Source organism: Protopterus annectens, chromosome 8.part0 (genome assembly GCF_019279795.1).
Source record: "Protopterus annectens isolate FY-2018-M chromosome 8.part0, PAN1.0, whole genome shotgun sequence".
NCBI classification, from domain to species: Eukaryota; Metazoa; Chordata; order Ceratodontiformes; family Protopteridae; genus Protopterus; species Protopterus annectens.
Genome location: NC_056741.1, coordinates 816,723,018 through 816,738,688, shown reverse-complemented (window position 1 = coordinate 816,738,688; position 15,671 = coordinate 816,723,018). Strand labels below are relative to the sequence as shown.

At 41.9% G+C, this 15,671-nt stretch overlaps 1 protein-coding gene across 1 annotated transcript in view; it reads left to right on the top strand.

Annotated features, from left to right (window-relative positions):
* The window catches only part of LOC122809069, a 553,596-nt gene that overhangs the window by 366,283 nt on the left and 171,642 nt on the right, over nt 1-15,671 (top strand). The window lies entirely within an intron of this gene.

Here is a 15,671-nt window from a genome sequence, read left to right as displayed (position 1 = left end):
TTTTCACAAAATGTCTGGCTCTGGCCATTGCCTTTTGCAGACAAAGAAATACTCAGATTTACCCTTACATAGATGACTGCCTTATTCAGGCAGACTACCAGGAAAAGCTGCTCAAGCACCTGGCCTTAAGACCCTACTAACCTCCCTAGGGTACAGGATCAACGAAAAGAAATCCAAACAGGTGCCTACCCAAATGATAATATTCCTGGGAGCAAGTCTGGACACAGCATCCCAGAGAAACAAATTTTTCTGACAGCCTACTTCTCTCAACTAGCCACCAGGCCCCAGCTATCTGCAAGGAAGATCCTGCAAGCTCTGGGGTTCATGGCATCTTGCATACTACTCATTCCATATGCCAGACTGCATATGAGGAAATTTCAATGGTACCTAAAGAGCCTTTGGGGTCAACACTCTCAAGACCTGGAAACTCTTCTACCTATAATTCCTTGCCTCAGAAAAGATTTGCTTTGGTGGACAACAGCATGCTCCCACAACAAGGGAATGCCTTTCTCCCCACCCCCTGCCACACAGACCCTCACCACAGATGCATCAGACTATGCTTGGGGTGCACACCTGGCTAGCAGGTGCATACAGGGCCAATGGAGCCCACAGCAAATCCCTCTGCACATCAATCAAAAAGAGATGATGGCTGTGCAGCACACCTTGATAGCTTTCAAGCCCCTTCTCTCTCCAGGGGCTCTCCTGATCAAAACAGACCACACCACTGTGATGTGGCACATCAGCAAGCAGGGAGGGACTCACTCCTACCCTGTATGCAGGCTGGCCATGACCCTTTGGCACATAGCCTCTGCCATGCAACTGCACCTGTTAGCACAATTCCTACCAGGCTCTCTCAACTCTCTGGCAGACCAATTAAGCAGAAATCTTCTGGATCCACATGAGTGGCAACTCAACAGAAGCACCTTCACCCTAATAACTCAGAAATGAGGAACCCTGAAGGTCGACATCTTTGCCTCCCACACCAACCATCAGCTCAGCAAATTCTGCACCAGAGAGCATCACTGCATGGCTTGGAAAGTGGATACCCTGTCCTTTCCCTGAGTCAATCTATCAGTCTATGCCTTTCCTCCCCTACCTCTCATATCCAGGGTACTGCTCAAAATAAGGGAGGAAACACCAAGGACCATTCTTATAGCTCCAGACTGCCCCCCCAGCAGCACTGGTACCCCTTGCTGCACAGCCTGTCCCCGCTACCTCCATGGCATCTTCCTCAGATCCCAAACCTCCTGACCCAGAGGTAAGGGGAATTTATGCATCCCCAATTGCAGACACTCAATTTGGCAGCTTGGCTTATTCCGTAAGCCTGAACCAATCTGCCAACCTCAGTAAACAGGTTCTGGATGTTATCCGTGAGGCCAGACATCCTAGCACCAGAAAGTCTTATGCTGATAAATGGAAAAGGTTCTGCACCTGGATCCAGGCTAAGTGAGCCAATATGGCACAGCCCTCCCTCCCTCTCATCCTGGATTACTTAGCTGAACTACTACTACACAGTGGCCTCTCTTTCTCCTCTATAAAAATTCATGCCTCTGCTATCTCTACTCATTTTTCCCTGAGCAGCCCCTTTTCTCCCACCCTTTGATCAAACAGTTCCTAAGAGGGACTAGCAACTTGAGGCCACCCAGTAGGGCACCAACACCAGCTTGGGTCCTTAACTTTGTATTGGAAAAGCTAACCCTTCCCCCTTTCGAACCAGCTGCTTCTGCAGATCTAAAATTTCTCTCCTGGAAGACAGCATTCCTTTTGGCCATCACTTCAGCCAGAAGAGTCTCTGAGCTGCAAGCACTCATGGCTATGGAATCCTTCATCATCTTCCATGCAGACATGGTACCCTCAGAACTAACCCATTCTTCATGCCCAAGGTGGTGGCCAGTGTGGCTCTCAACCAATCTATTCATTTGCCCACCTTTTTTCCTAATCCCCAGAACAAGTTGGAAAGGATTATTTACTCTCTAGATGTGCACAGACAGCTCAGATTCCATCTAGACAGGACTAAATCCTTCAGAAAGCCTGACCAATTGCTGGTTAGCTTTGCTACAGGGGCAGAAGGCAAAGCCATCTCCAAACAAACCATTTCTAAATGGATAGCACACTGCATCCATTTCTGCTACAAACAGCATGGTAAGCCTCCCCCTAAGGGGGTCAGGACACACTCCACCAGAGCACCCTCCACCTCTGCAGCATTCCTCAGAGGAGTCCCCACAAGGGATATCCTGGAGGCTGCCACCTGGACATCTATTCACACTTTTACCAAGCATTACCACCTGCCTCTCTTCTCCAAATCCAGGGCAGGGTTTGCCTCTGCAGTCTTGCAGGGCATCCTAGCCAGCCCCTAGTATCCTTGACTGCCTCCACCCTTTTCCTCAGCTCTGGGACTCTACCCAAATGTGATGACTGCAACAGTGAAACACTAAGAACCATAATACAGTTGTATACACTTGCCATAAATGTAGATGTTCGCGTGTATTCACTGTTGCAGTCCTGGTTCCCCTCCCTCCATCCCCCTTTCTCCTCTTTCTCCTTTTATTACCATTCTAACTTGCTGTTCTCCTTTCCTTACAAGAGATGTATTGGTATTTATTTTCCACTGGTGGGGTCCTTCCACCAGAACCTGGCCTCCTACTTGGGGGCCCCTGACAGGTTAGGGCAAGATAAACTAATGTAATGGCGTTGGCTACCTTACTTTATACTACTGATGACCTGACGTCAGTCCTCAAGTGACAGCATACTAAGTCTCTGGTATTCAGGCCGGCCGAGGGCTACCCTGGCAGAGATAACTCAAATGTGATGACTACAACACTGAATACACTCAAACATCTACATTTATGGTAAGTGTACACAACTGTACTTTCCTTCTGTAGATGAATAACGAGTGCAACTTGTGATACATAAGAGACAATGTAGACTGCAAAGGATGTGTTTCTGGATGTTTTAGCCAACAACATTATGAGTGCCCATTCCAAAGTGATGTAAGACCTTAACAGATCTACAGAATGCAGTGCAGGATATTTGTAAGTATGACTCCAAAGGACTGGAGGGGGTTGGACTTCAGTAAGGTAGTTAAAGATATGAACCAGAGATGTCTGAAGATCTGAAGTAATTACACTTTCTGCTTTGAGTAAATTAAAAATGTTTAGAACATCTGTCCAGATTAAAAACTTGAGAACTTTTAGAGCACACATGACTCAGAAACAGAAATCCAAGCAAGATGGATGTAGGTAGGTCCATAGGTAGATTACTAGGCACGTGGCCTGGGAGACCACTGAGGTACTTAGCCCAATTCCCCCAGAGCTCACCCTGGCTAAGTGACTTACTCAAAGTCACATAGTAGCCAAATAGAGGCCGAGAAGGAATAAAACCTTGAACTATAAAAAGTAGCTTTTTAATTCATAGCTTTTGTCTTCTGTGATAACTGCCACGCCAAGTGAAGATGGCTAATAAGTAATAGTTTGAGACTGTCTTTTACTGGATAAGCATGTTATACTGTTAACACTGTTAACTATCACCTTTTCAGTGACACAAGGTAATAATAAAGAAGTTATGTACTCACCATAACGCTCCATGTTTATAGTCCGTCTCACCCTTCATTCTTATATATGGGTTTGGAGCTGATCCTCGGCTCTGAATTGGCAATGACAAAGCTCAAAGTCTCTTAGTTGGCTCATGGCAAGGTAGGTATCCCATAGTGCACGAGTAAGAATCCCCAGATCTTGTTTGCTGCTGACTATAAAGGTGATAGAAAAGGTATCCACAAGGAACAACAAAGATGAAAGGTCTCCAACCTACCAAAGGCAATACTATCCTGTCTTCAGATCCTCCAATGATGCATGGATGGGGTTAGGTGGGTGAGTTCGTAAGAATGAATGGCGAGATGGACTACAAACATTGAATGTTATGGTGAGTGCATAACTTCTTTATGTTCTGTAGTCCTATCTCGCCTTCATTCTTACATATGGGACAGCGTCCCTAGCACCATATTCTCGGTTGTCTCACGGAAATACTCCTAAGAACCATGGAACCAAAGAAGGTTCTACTCCTTGAGGTCAAATCCAATTTGTAATGTGTAATAAAGGTATGAGGGATAGCCCAAGTTCCTGCTGCACAAATACTGTCAATTGGGACTCTGGCTTGAAAGGCAGCAGATGTGGATAGGGATCTGGTAGAATGAGCCTTAATTTTAAACGGAAGTTCTTTTCCATTGGAAGAGTAGATAAAAGAGATACAGTTGGAAATCCAATTAGATAGAGTTACCTTGGAGACTGGCAGACCTATCCTAGTTTCAGAAAAGGATACGAACAATTGGTCTGATTTTCTAAGTTCCTTGGTTCTATGTAGGTAGAACCGTAACTGTCTGTGAACATCAAGTTGATGAAATTTATATTCTGCACTGTTTGAATGATTAGGAAAACAAACGCGGTGGTGGTGCTGCGGTAACGTTGTCACCTCACAGTAAGATGCTGATGCTGACTGGTTCGACTCTTAGCTAGAGCGTCTTCTGCGTGGAGACATGCGTGAATGGGTGTACCTTCATTAAAGGTTGTGCATTAGGGCTGGCAACTCAGCACGTAAAAATCAACTGCCAATCATTAGCGGACCGGAGTTCCACTGTGGCGACCCCTAACCAGGAAAAGCCAAAAGACACAACAACAACAGGCAGTTCGATAGTTTAGTTCAAATTAGACTGAGAGCAAACTCTGGGGATGAAGGAAGGGTTTGTATAAAGGGAAACTCTGTCTCTTTGAAAAATCAAGTAAGGTGGTTTGACTGACAGTGCTTGCAACTCTGACACCCTTCTAGCAGATGTAATAGCTACTAGAAAAATGGTCTTCCAAGACAGAAACTTCAGTTCACAAGAATGCATGGGTTCAAAAGTTGGGGAAATAAGTTTAGACAGAACGAAAGTTAGATCCCAAGGAGATACAGGTTCCTGAAAGGGAGGTCTTAGCAAGGTAGTGCCTTTAAGGAAAATTTTACACAATCTGTGAGCCATCAGATTAGGCTTATGTTGTCCCAAATGAAAATTGGATATCGCTGCCAGTGGAACTTTAATTGTAGCAGCAGCTGATCCCTGATGGAAAAGTTCAGTTAGGAATTCTAACAGCAAGGGGATGGGTGCTGTGTAAGGATCTACATATTTCTCTTTTGCCAAGATAGAAAATCTTCTCCATTTGCTAGCATATAATTTCTTCATGGAAGATTTGTGGGAAGACGTGAGGATATGGGTCCCTGCAGGTGAAAAATCATGAAGCCTGACTAGGGATGGAAGTGGAGCAGCCATGCTGTCAAGTTGAGGGTGTAGAGGCAAGGGTAAAGGGAACCTGACATGTGTGTCAAGAGGTCTGGAACTGGGTCCAGAGTCAATGGATTGTCTAGGAGATGAGGCCCGAGAAAGGGGAACCAAATCTGACGAGGCCAGTAAGGAGTGATCAGAATCATTTTGCTTCCCAAGGACTTTGCTTTCTAGATCACTTTCGATATGGGTGGAAAGGGGGGAAATGCATAAAGAAGTCCCGGAGGCCAATTGTGAACAAGTGCGTCTCTCGGTGACTCCCCTTGAGGGGGGATAAGGGAGAAGTAGCTGCTGCATTTGGCATTAATTGGACTGGCAAACAGATCACAGCAAGGCTGTCCCCATTTGCGGAAAATCTGTTCTGCAACTTTCTGATTTAAAGGCCACTCATGCGGCATCAAGATTGCCCTGCTGAGCTTGTCGGCTATTACATTGGTTGTCCCTGGGATATGCGTTGCTACTAGAAAGCACTGGGAAGATACCGCCCACTGCCAAACACGAAAAGCCTCTTGACATAGCGGGTAAGATCTGGTTCTTCCTTGCTTGTTTAGATACCATACCACTGACATATTGTCCGATTGGATTGCTATCATCCCTAGAGGAAGAAAGTCATGAAGTGCTTGCAACACTAGTTGCACTGCTCTCATCTCTAGGACATTGATATGCAAGTGAGCCTCGTAATCTTGCCATGTGCCTTGGACAGTCCTGCCTAGATAATGCCCCCCCACCTTATCGAGGAGGCATCTGTGGTCACCGTAGCAATGGGTTGGCAAGGAAGGAAGGGTGTTCCTGTCATCAGTTGATCGGGCTGAATCCACTAATGAAGGTCCTTTTGGCAAGATTCTGTTATGAGAATATGATGAGACAGAGGTAGTTGTTGAAGAGACCACTGGAAAAAAGTAGCCATTGAAGGATTCACATATGCAATCTGGCTAGTTGAACCAGAGTTATGGTAGAAGCCATGGTTCCTAAAAGTTTCAGCACTGTCTTGGCCTTGACTTTTTGTTGAGGACGTAAGCTGTATATCTGTTGTCTGAGATTTTGAATTCTGTCTGCAGGAAGATGAGCCATCATGGTGACTGGGTCTAATTCTGTGCCTATAAAAGTCACAAATTGAGAGGGCAAAAAGGCAGACTTTTCCCAATTTACCATAATTCCTAGCTGGGTGCAGAGCTGGATGGTTAAATCCCTGGCTTGTAGGAGTAGGTGCCTGGTGGTGGCAGTCAGGAGCCAGTCATCCAGGTATGGAAACACTTAGAATCCACAACATCTCAAGTGAGCTGTCACTACCGCCATGTATTTGGTGAACACCCTGGGGGCTGTGGTGAGACCAAAGTGCAGAGCACAAAATTGGTAATGACTGGCTCCCAGCCAGAAGCGTAGATGACTCCTGGATGCTCTGTCCATTATGATGTGGTAGTAAGCATCCTGGAGATCTATGGAGCACATCCAATTGTCTTTCCCCAACAGAGGGAGTAAAGACTGCAGGGTTACCATTAGGAACTTGGACTTCTTTGCGGATTCATTTAATTTGCTGAGGTCCAAAATGGGCCTCCAGTCCCCTATTTGTTTTCACACTAAAAAGAATCTGGAGTAAGTTCCGAATCCTATCTGGTCTGTGGGGACAGTTTGGATGACTCTCTTTGAAAGCAACTTTTGAACTTCTATGGTTGCTTGATCCCTGTGATTGGATGGAACATCTGGGATCTTCTTGGGGGTGTGGGGTGGAAGAAAGAAGGGTATGGAGTATCCTCTGGTGGTTATTCTTTTTACCCACTTGTCTTGGGTAATGCTGAGCCAGGCTTCTGAATACAAAGATAAGTGATCCTGACTGGCTCCAGAGAAGCACAGCCAGGCCCCACATCAGGAGCGCTGATAGGGACAGCCACGAAAAGAATCGTGGTCACCCTGGTTTTGTGGACCCACCCCCTGCCTCTAGGGTGATGTCTACCATGAGCTCCTCCTCCCCTGCCTCTGAAGGAGGAATCATCCTGTGCATCCGGGAAAAGTCTCTGGGATTTCTTGAACCACATTTTCCTGCCTCTCTGACCCTTGGGGTATGGCCTAGAAGGGACGGTAAAATGTACTCCCAAGGCAGAGAGATTTTTCCCCTCCTGTTTGCACATGGTGAGTGTATCTTTTACCTTAGGTCCAAACAAAGAGGAACCGTTGAAGGGGGCGTTGGTAAAAGTAGATTTGAAGGGCTCCGCAAAATTACATAAGCGCATCCGGGAGTGTCTCCTAAGGGAAACCTGTGAACCCGCTGCCCTACTCGCTCCATCTGCTGCATATGAAATCAGCTTCATGGAGTTAACAATGGAGTTTAAGGAGGACAACTGAGCAGTAACTTTCTCAGGGATTCCTTCAGTTGATGTACCTTGGAGAGTATCTCCTAGCTCCTTTAGGAGATCTCTTTGAAGCCTAGTAAAATGTGTGAGGTAATTCAGCGATTTGAGAGTAAAAGCTGCTGGAGAGAAGATACACTTCCTGTATCTATCCATCGTTTGAGACTGCTTGTTCGGTGGATGGACAGATGTAGAAGTCTCCGCTAGTTCCTTCTTTGTGGTTGCCACCACCACCATGGCATCTACAGGCAAACCTTTGGTCAAGAACTCTTTCTCTTTGGGGGCTGAGAGAAATTTGTTGGGTCTTCTGGGGACTGGTTCCACAACATCAGGAGTTTCCCACACCTTCTGACTAACTAAGTCCAGGAGCTCATCAAAAGGTGGAAACACCCAAGAGGCTGAAGGTTGAGACCTGAAAGCCTTCAGGTACACTGTGGGCCAGCTGTCTCTCTGCTTCAGGATCTCTAAGATATCTACAAAGGAGATATCGTCAGAGGATGACCTAGGGGACCCTTCTGACTCCTCGAGGTCAGTGTCCGAGGTGATGGACTCATCCCAGGAGTCTACATGCTTCCTCTTGCATGCCCTTTTCCAAGGGGAATCCTCAGAAGGGTATTCTGTGGAGGTCTCGGAAGACTGGGGGCCACCCAATGGGGGCTCCTGAGGCTGCGGGTCTCTGCTGCCAAGAGAGAGAGATAGTGCTGAGATAGAGGTCGGTGCTTGAGGGGGAAGAGTATCAGTACCCTTGTGCAGGGCTGATGACCAAGACAGCATGCTCCTCATCATCTTGAGTGCAGATCTCTCTGGCTCCAAGGACAGCCCCAGTTCCAATGAAAAGGAGGTAGCCCTTGCCTACAAAGCAATCTGCTCCGAGATGGATGTAGGGTCTGAGCTCCACTTAGCTGGCGCACTGAGAGGTAAACTTGACACAGAGGAAGTTCGGGTCCAAGAGTCCCTGTCAGGGCCAACTGGTGAGCTTCGGCTCATAGACACCAAGGACGGTGCCGAAGGTGTTAGAGCAGAACTCGTCTCTGAGACAGACACAAGGGGTGCTGGAACCGAGGGTTCCACAACAAGTGGCACTGAAATCTCCATCTCTAAAGGACCAACACAGCTCAGAGGAGGAACAGCAACAGGGAGAATGGTCTTAGATGGTTCCGGAACTGACTGGGTCAGAGCCAGCAGCAATTTTGGTAAAGCAGACAACTTCAAAAGTCTAAGCACTACTCTCTCTACATCCTCTTCCGAAAGGCTCTTGCAGGATCTCGATGACAGGGTAGGCAACCTAGATCTCTGTAATATGGGAGATTGTAAAGTTGGGGAGACCAGCAAAAGCTCTCTAGACCAGCTCTGATGCAAATTCTCAGTGGTCGGCTCCGAAAGACTTGGGGCCAACACTGCAGTGTCAACATCGATAACCTCGACCAGCTCTGAGGACAGTGGAGCTGAAGAGGTAGAAGGCTTATCCAATTTTCATACTTTCTGAGGACAAAATAGTTGGTACAGGAGAATGTCTCTTTGCCAATTTGACCTTCTCTGTCCTTGAAGAGGGAGACTTGGAGGATGATGAAGAGCTGGCTAAATCCTCCTCAAAGGAAGGCTTAAGGAGACCTTTCAGTATTAATTTGTTCTTCCTTTCTTGGGAAACTCTGGAGCTGAAGGAGTGACAGAAAGAACAAGTTTCCTGTAGATGAATGGCTCTGAGGCAGTAAACGCAGTTACTATGCCTGTCGGTGATTGACATTTTTTGGGAGCACTTAAGGCACTTTTTAAAACCCGAAGGTTTATGATCTTTGGACTCCTTAGACATGCTTAGTACAAACAGAACTCTATAAAGACAGAAGAGAGGACAAGTTCCTCTAACTTAAACAGGCCTCACCCTGTAAGAAAATTACACACAAAAAGACAACAAAGGACTAGGTCCTCTAACTTAAATGGGCCTAGCCCCGCTAAGATAAACTCGCATACAGACAAGCAAAAAAAAGAGGACTAGGTCCTCTAATTTAAATTGGCCTAGCCCTGTAGAGGAAACACTAGAAAGTTTAATAAAAGACTAGGTCCTCTAACTTAAATGGACCAAGCTGCTAGGAAACAGGTAAGAAGCTAAGTCAGAAAAGTACCACAAAATGTAAAATTTAAACAACAGGCTAAAAACTAGCCAATAATAGTAAATGACACTGCACACAAAATACTATTCTATTGAAATACTAGAAAACAAGGTCCTAACACAAACGCGGACCTACGCTAATAGGAAACTATCTCAAAAAACTAGCACACAGAAGGGATACCACTTGAAGAACAAAAAACGGGCCTAGAGACGGCCAACAAGTTCTCAGCAATAACTACAGAAAATTTAGCAAAAACACACTGCTATTTACTACCTATTACTAAAACTACATAAACTAAGCTATATTATAAGCAGAACTATCAATAAGAACTATAATAGTAATGAAAAATATGCAACTTAGCCACGGGCAAGCAAGAAGCACTTCTGAACTCATAGACACGGCAAACGAGATCTGGGGATTCTTACTAGTGCACTACGGGATACCTACCTTGCCACAAGCCAACTAAGAGACTTTGAGCTTTGTAATCGGCCGAGTTGGAGCCGAGGATCAGCTCCAAACCCATATGTAAGAATGAAAGCGAGATAGGACTGCAGAACATTTAATGTTTAAACAAATACTGAAAAGTGCTAGTTTCATGCACCTGAGTGGAATAAGGGGCCCTCCCTCACTAGAATTGGTTTTGTAATGAGAAGTAGGATTATCACTAAGGAAATGATTTTCTGAGCTGTGATACAGAATCAAAATTGCCTAGACATAGTAAAGCCTTGCTGAGATTAATTCTAGGGGCTGCCAAAAAGCAATTACTAGAAAATGTAAATCAAAGTCTAAATCAACCGTACTAGACGTAGTGAATATGGAGTAAAAGAATTGGAAGTGTGACCTTCAGAAAAAGCTAGCAGCAAATTACATATAAAAAATGGAAATTGTGTGAATAATACACAGAGAATTATGTTTTGGAAGAGGTATGACAACAAAGGAAAGGCAGGAATTGAAGGAGCTTTGTAATGTTAGATGGACAATGACTGTATAGAAGATTATACATGATGTATAATGTTTGCAACTGAAAATACATCAATATGGTTTGTTTTCATTTATATAAATGTATGATTGCCTATGTCATAAGTGATAGTTCAATAAAGATGTTTCTTCTTTAGCAAAAAAAAAAAAAAAATAGTAAATTTATCATTGGTAGCTGGAGACAACATGGATAAAATTAAATGTTCAAACGCAGAGAAGATTTGAGGATACTCAGGAAATATGCAGTAGACTCAGAAGACACTGAAATAAAGTACACAGAGTGAAATGAAGAAGGGGATTAAGCATTTGTCTCATTTTATATAGTAATAAAGAGTTTGTTTATATTGTCATTGCTTTTCTTCTATCAAAGATGCTAATAACTGGATGTTAAAATTAGAAAGGAATGTATTAGCTATAAGCATTCATGCAGAATGGCAGGAGGGGGGGTCCTTCCTTTATGTTGTGTGCACTGTATAAATTATAAATATGACAGAAGTTAGATAATTCTTTAAGTAAATAATGGATGTTTAAATGAAAAATTAAAGAATGTTAGACAATTATGAATGGAGGTTTTTTTTCAAATTTGGCATCTGACACCTATTGAAAGTTATCATTTGATAATAAAACAGGCATTTTTTTTTTGTCTGTTGTGCTGGGTGAAATCATTTTTCGTGCGTTATTAATTGTCTGAAAAGTTTTCAAAGTTATGATATGGTTAATTCCAAACTTATTGTACATAGTTCTGGGATGTTTGCTTCAATTAATGAAGCTGGATGGACAGTAATGATTTAGGCTGAAATGTTTATGTCTGGAGAAAAATATGAAAATCAAAACTTGAAATGGGTACTGTATATTAGGTTCTTGGATGAAAATGGATTTTGATATAGTATGAGAGAATGATTTTTATTTCAAAGTCAGAGGATGCATTTTGTAGAGTGGAATGTTAATGTTTTAACTAAACTGATCAAGAAGAACAAGATGTTTTAATTACTGTAGAAGACTGAAACTTTGTGACATTATGAGGTTCACATGTAGACAATAAGAAGCATGATGCATTAATGAAGGATTATGGGGAATGTCCTCCTCATTTGCAGAGGTAAGGAAGACAGAAGTAGCACTACCAATTTTAAGAAAATATCCCCTGCAAGTGGAGGATATTTTGTTTGAAGAGAATGAATGCTATATGGGACTTAAGAGATATATAGAAACTACTTGGACTAACATATACAGTGTGTATTTACCCCCATAGATAGTATAACTAGAGTTTCATAGAGTCTATAACATATAAATATATATATATATATATATATACATATATATATATATATATATATATATACATATATATATAGTTTTATGGTTTTTTTATAGTTTTATAAGTAACTGGCAATGACTCCATTACAGGCATAACCAATAACCCATATTCAGAAGTTCTCTCCAGCCTTAAGGAGGACAACACAAGATAGATCAAGGGAGAATTTGAGAATGCCCATCCAATTTACCTGACCATCCAAAACTTTGAAGATGGCAAGGGTACTGTTGTGCTTGACATGCAATGGATGTTTATTCCAGAGGTGGGAGGAGGGGTACACTCGGATATGAACTTATCATGCCTACATGTCTTATTTATTAGCTGATGAAGGCTTAGTCCATTTAACTAGGTATCTGAGGAACCATTTGTTCTATAAAGGAATAAAAAGCCAAAGTGAGTCAGATCTTTCATAGCTGTAAAGGTTAGACACAGATCCCCATGGAGGAATCTAAAAGAAAGTACAGAGAGAAGGCTTTTCTAATGGCTACATTTTTTGAGGCCATTGATCTTTGTAGTTAGCAACCTCTGAAGTCACTCAAGTTAAGTGATATGTTTAGACAATTACATTCCAAAAGGAGCATCACATTCATAATGGTTCTGATGAAATAGGAGTAAAGGGGAATTAAGACTTCTTTGTATCTAGAAGATGCCTTTGGAAATTAGGTGAGACAGACAGAAAGCTTTATGAACTACTGTGGAGATGTGATGGCCAAAAGAAAGCTGATGAAGTCCTTTATGATGTATCGAATCAGTAGAAAGCCAGGTGGAGTTAGAAACATAATAAGTTAAAAAGAAAACAATTATTTCACTGTATGTAATAAGGTAGTAGCAAATCAATCACAGTAATGTAAATCAAGTGCCGGGCTGCTCCAAAGACAAGAACACTGCAGAGAATGTGGAGATACTACAAAGCCCTTTTCCACCTGAGGACTTCATCTGCTTTTTATGACCAGATCTACAGTGTTCCAGCCATTGGTAAGAGCAGAGATTTCATTTGACAGCTACCTGAGCTTGGTTCCGGTAACGATTCGAGTGCCTATTTTTGAATGGCCAGCTTTTGCAGTGGTTTTGGCTGTATTTTGATTGGCCAGCTTCTGCAGACTTTAAATAACAGGAGTTTTGCTCAGTTTAGCAGCAGCACAAGCCAGTTTTTACCCAACACAAGTGCCTAGTTTACAACAGGTAAGGTGGTCTCGTCTTTCTTGTTGTAGTTGAGATAAATTTCAGTCTTTTCTGTGTTGTTAGTTACATTGCTGTGATTAACGTTCACTACTGCCTGAAAAATCATTGTCTATTATTAACCTACTGACTTACTGACTCAGAACAGAATGATAAGGGAGTTGCTAGCTTTTCAAGAAGGTACTCCTCACTATATGGGGAAAACTGGTATGTGATAAATGTTTCAGAAGTTTGAGAAGGGCATAAGGTTTGGTATGTGTGGCAGACAAGAAGATATGTGGGAACTTACATGAGAGCAATGGATCTTACTTCTGGCTCTGATAAACTAAAATTCATACACCATACTTACTACTCTTATAGAGTTAAAACATGGTCATGACTAGATAAAATTTAAAATTGTACTAACCATGTACATTTAGTTAAGAAAATGAAAATGCATCTGATAGTGTTATTAGATCTTGGACTATAATGAAATAGCATTAACTGTCTATTGAGTAGAAAAGACATTGGAGGTTTATCTCTTATCTCTTGAAGCAAGAGACCTTTGTTATAATTGGTGTAAGGATTCAATAGAAAATAATTTAAAATAATTTAAAGCAAGATAATTTGACTATGACTAAGGGATAAAAAGGATCAATTTAAGCAGTGTCTTAAGAATTAAATTAGCCGGTATACAACCTATATTATATCAGGATCAAGATGAGATTTAGAGCAAATGGTAGGGCATTAATGTACATACAGTGTATGATTTCTGAGGGAAATAAAAAGTTTGTGAAGATGGAACTGTTTATAAAAGTGGAGGAATTACTGGATAAGAGATGCCAATACTTATATCAATACTTTTTACAGTCTTCTAGAATATCACATATAACTGGCTACTGAGGCAACAAAGGTACAAGAGTTACATCAGGTTTAGTATTCAACAGGGTCAAATGAAAATCCATACGCAAGGTACTGGCATTATTTGGACTTCCAGAAAAATATGGATAGGTATACAAAGTCCACATAAAATAGGGCTAAGTTTAAATAAAGACGAACAAGACAGAGTGTCCTCTCTCCCCTCTGCATTTTGCTTTCTACTTTGAACCCCTATCCATGACAATTAGAACGGCAGTATAAGGATATGATGGACAACATGGAAAAAATTAGTGTTTTCATAGATGATATACTACCATACTTAAGAAACGCAAAAGTAGATAGTCCAATATTATTTGAGATGTGGAAACATTTCGAAAGGATCTCTGGGTAAATATATATGAAGGGAAGACAAAAACAATAACAGTAAACCACTCCTACTCAAGAACTAGTATGGCAGTACTCATACCTTAGAGGATATGTCAGAATGGAGTATTTGGGAGTTTGGATCAAGGCAGAATTAGCAGCCAAAGAAATGAGGATAGAAACACAGCAAACATCATGAAAAAAATAAGAAACTGGAAAAATGATAATGGACACGGGCAATAAAATACAGAATGCTATTTTGTTTTTTGGCTCTACTAAAAATATAAGTAGATTAGGCTTATTTGTATCAACCTAAAGAAAATATCTGAGATGGGATCAATAAAGAAATTAAAAAAATACAGGGAAGGTGATAAGAAAGCTAGAATAAACTGGGAAAAACTGGTACTAAATAACCAAAACACAGATCCTGCAACTCGCACAGCAGTCTTTAAATGAAAAAAATGACTTATGTAACAAAAAGCAGGTTAAAACTCCGAGTTTATTCACAAACCGGTAAGCGCTTTCACATTTACTAAAACAATGCTTCTTCAGACCAAAACCTATAGCAAAGCTCACTTAAATATAAAAACAACCACTCCTTTGCAATTAAACATATTCAAACTAACAAATAGTTAAGCAATAGTATGAAATAATTAAATAATTGCTTATGTTTCCATGACGTCATATGCTTGAGATGAGGTTTTACTGAGTCCCAGTTTATGGTGAGAAATTAAGCTAAGGTATTGTGTTTTTATTTCATGCTATTGCTTTATTATTTGTTAGTCTGAATATGTTTATTTGCAAGGGAGTGGTTGTTTTTATATTTAAGCTAGGTTTGCTACAGGTTTTTGGACTGAAGAAGCATTGTTTTAGTAAATGTGAAAGTGCTTACCGTTTTGGGAGTAAACTCACAGTTTTAACCTGTTTTAACCTGCTTTTTGTTGCATACGTCATTTTTTTTTATTTAAAGACTGTTGTGTGAGTCACAGGATCTGTGTTTTGGCTATTTCGTGGACTTTGACTGCATGCAATGCTACCCGACAGTGTATTTTTGGTTTTTCAAAAACTGGTACTATCCACAGAGCAGGGAGGGTAGACACTGTATGTCTGTCAGATTTATAGGGTTATTACAAATCTGCAGAGCTGAGATTAGTATACCTGATCTGAATTTGTGGATATCCACCCCAATGGAAAGGCATAATAACTACATAGGGGAT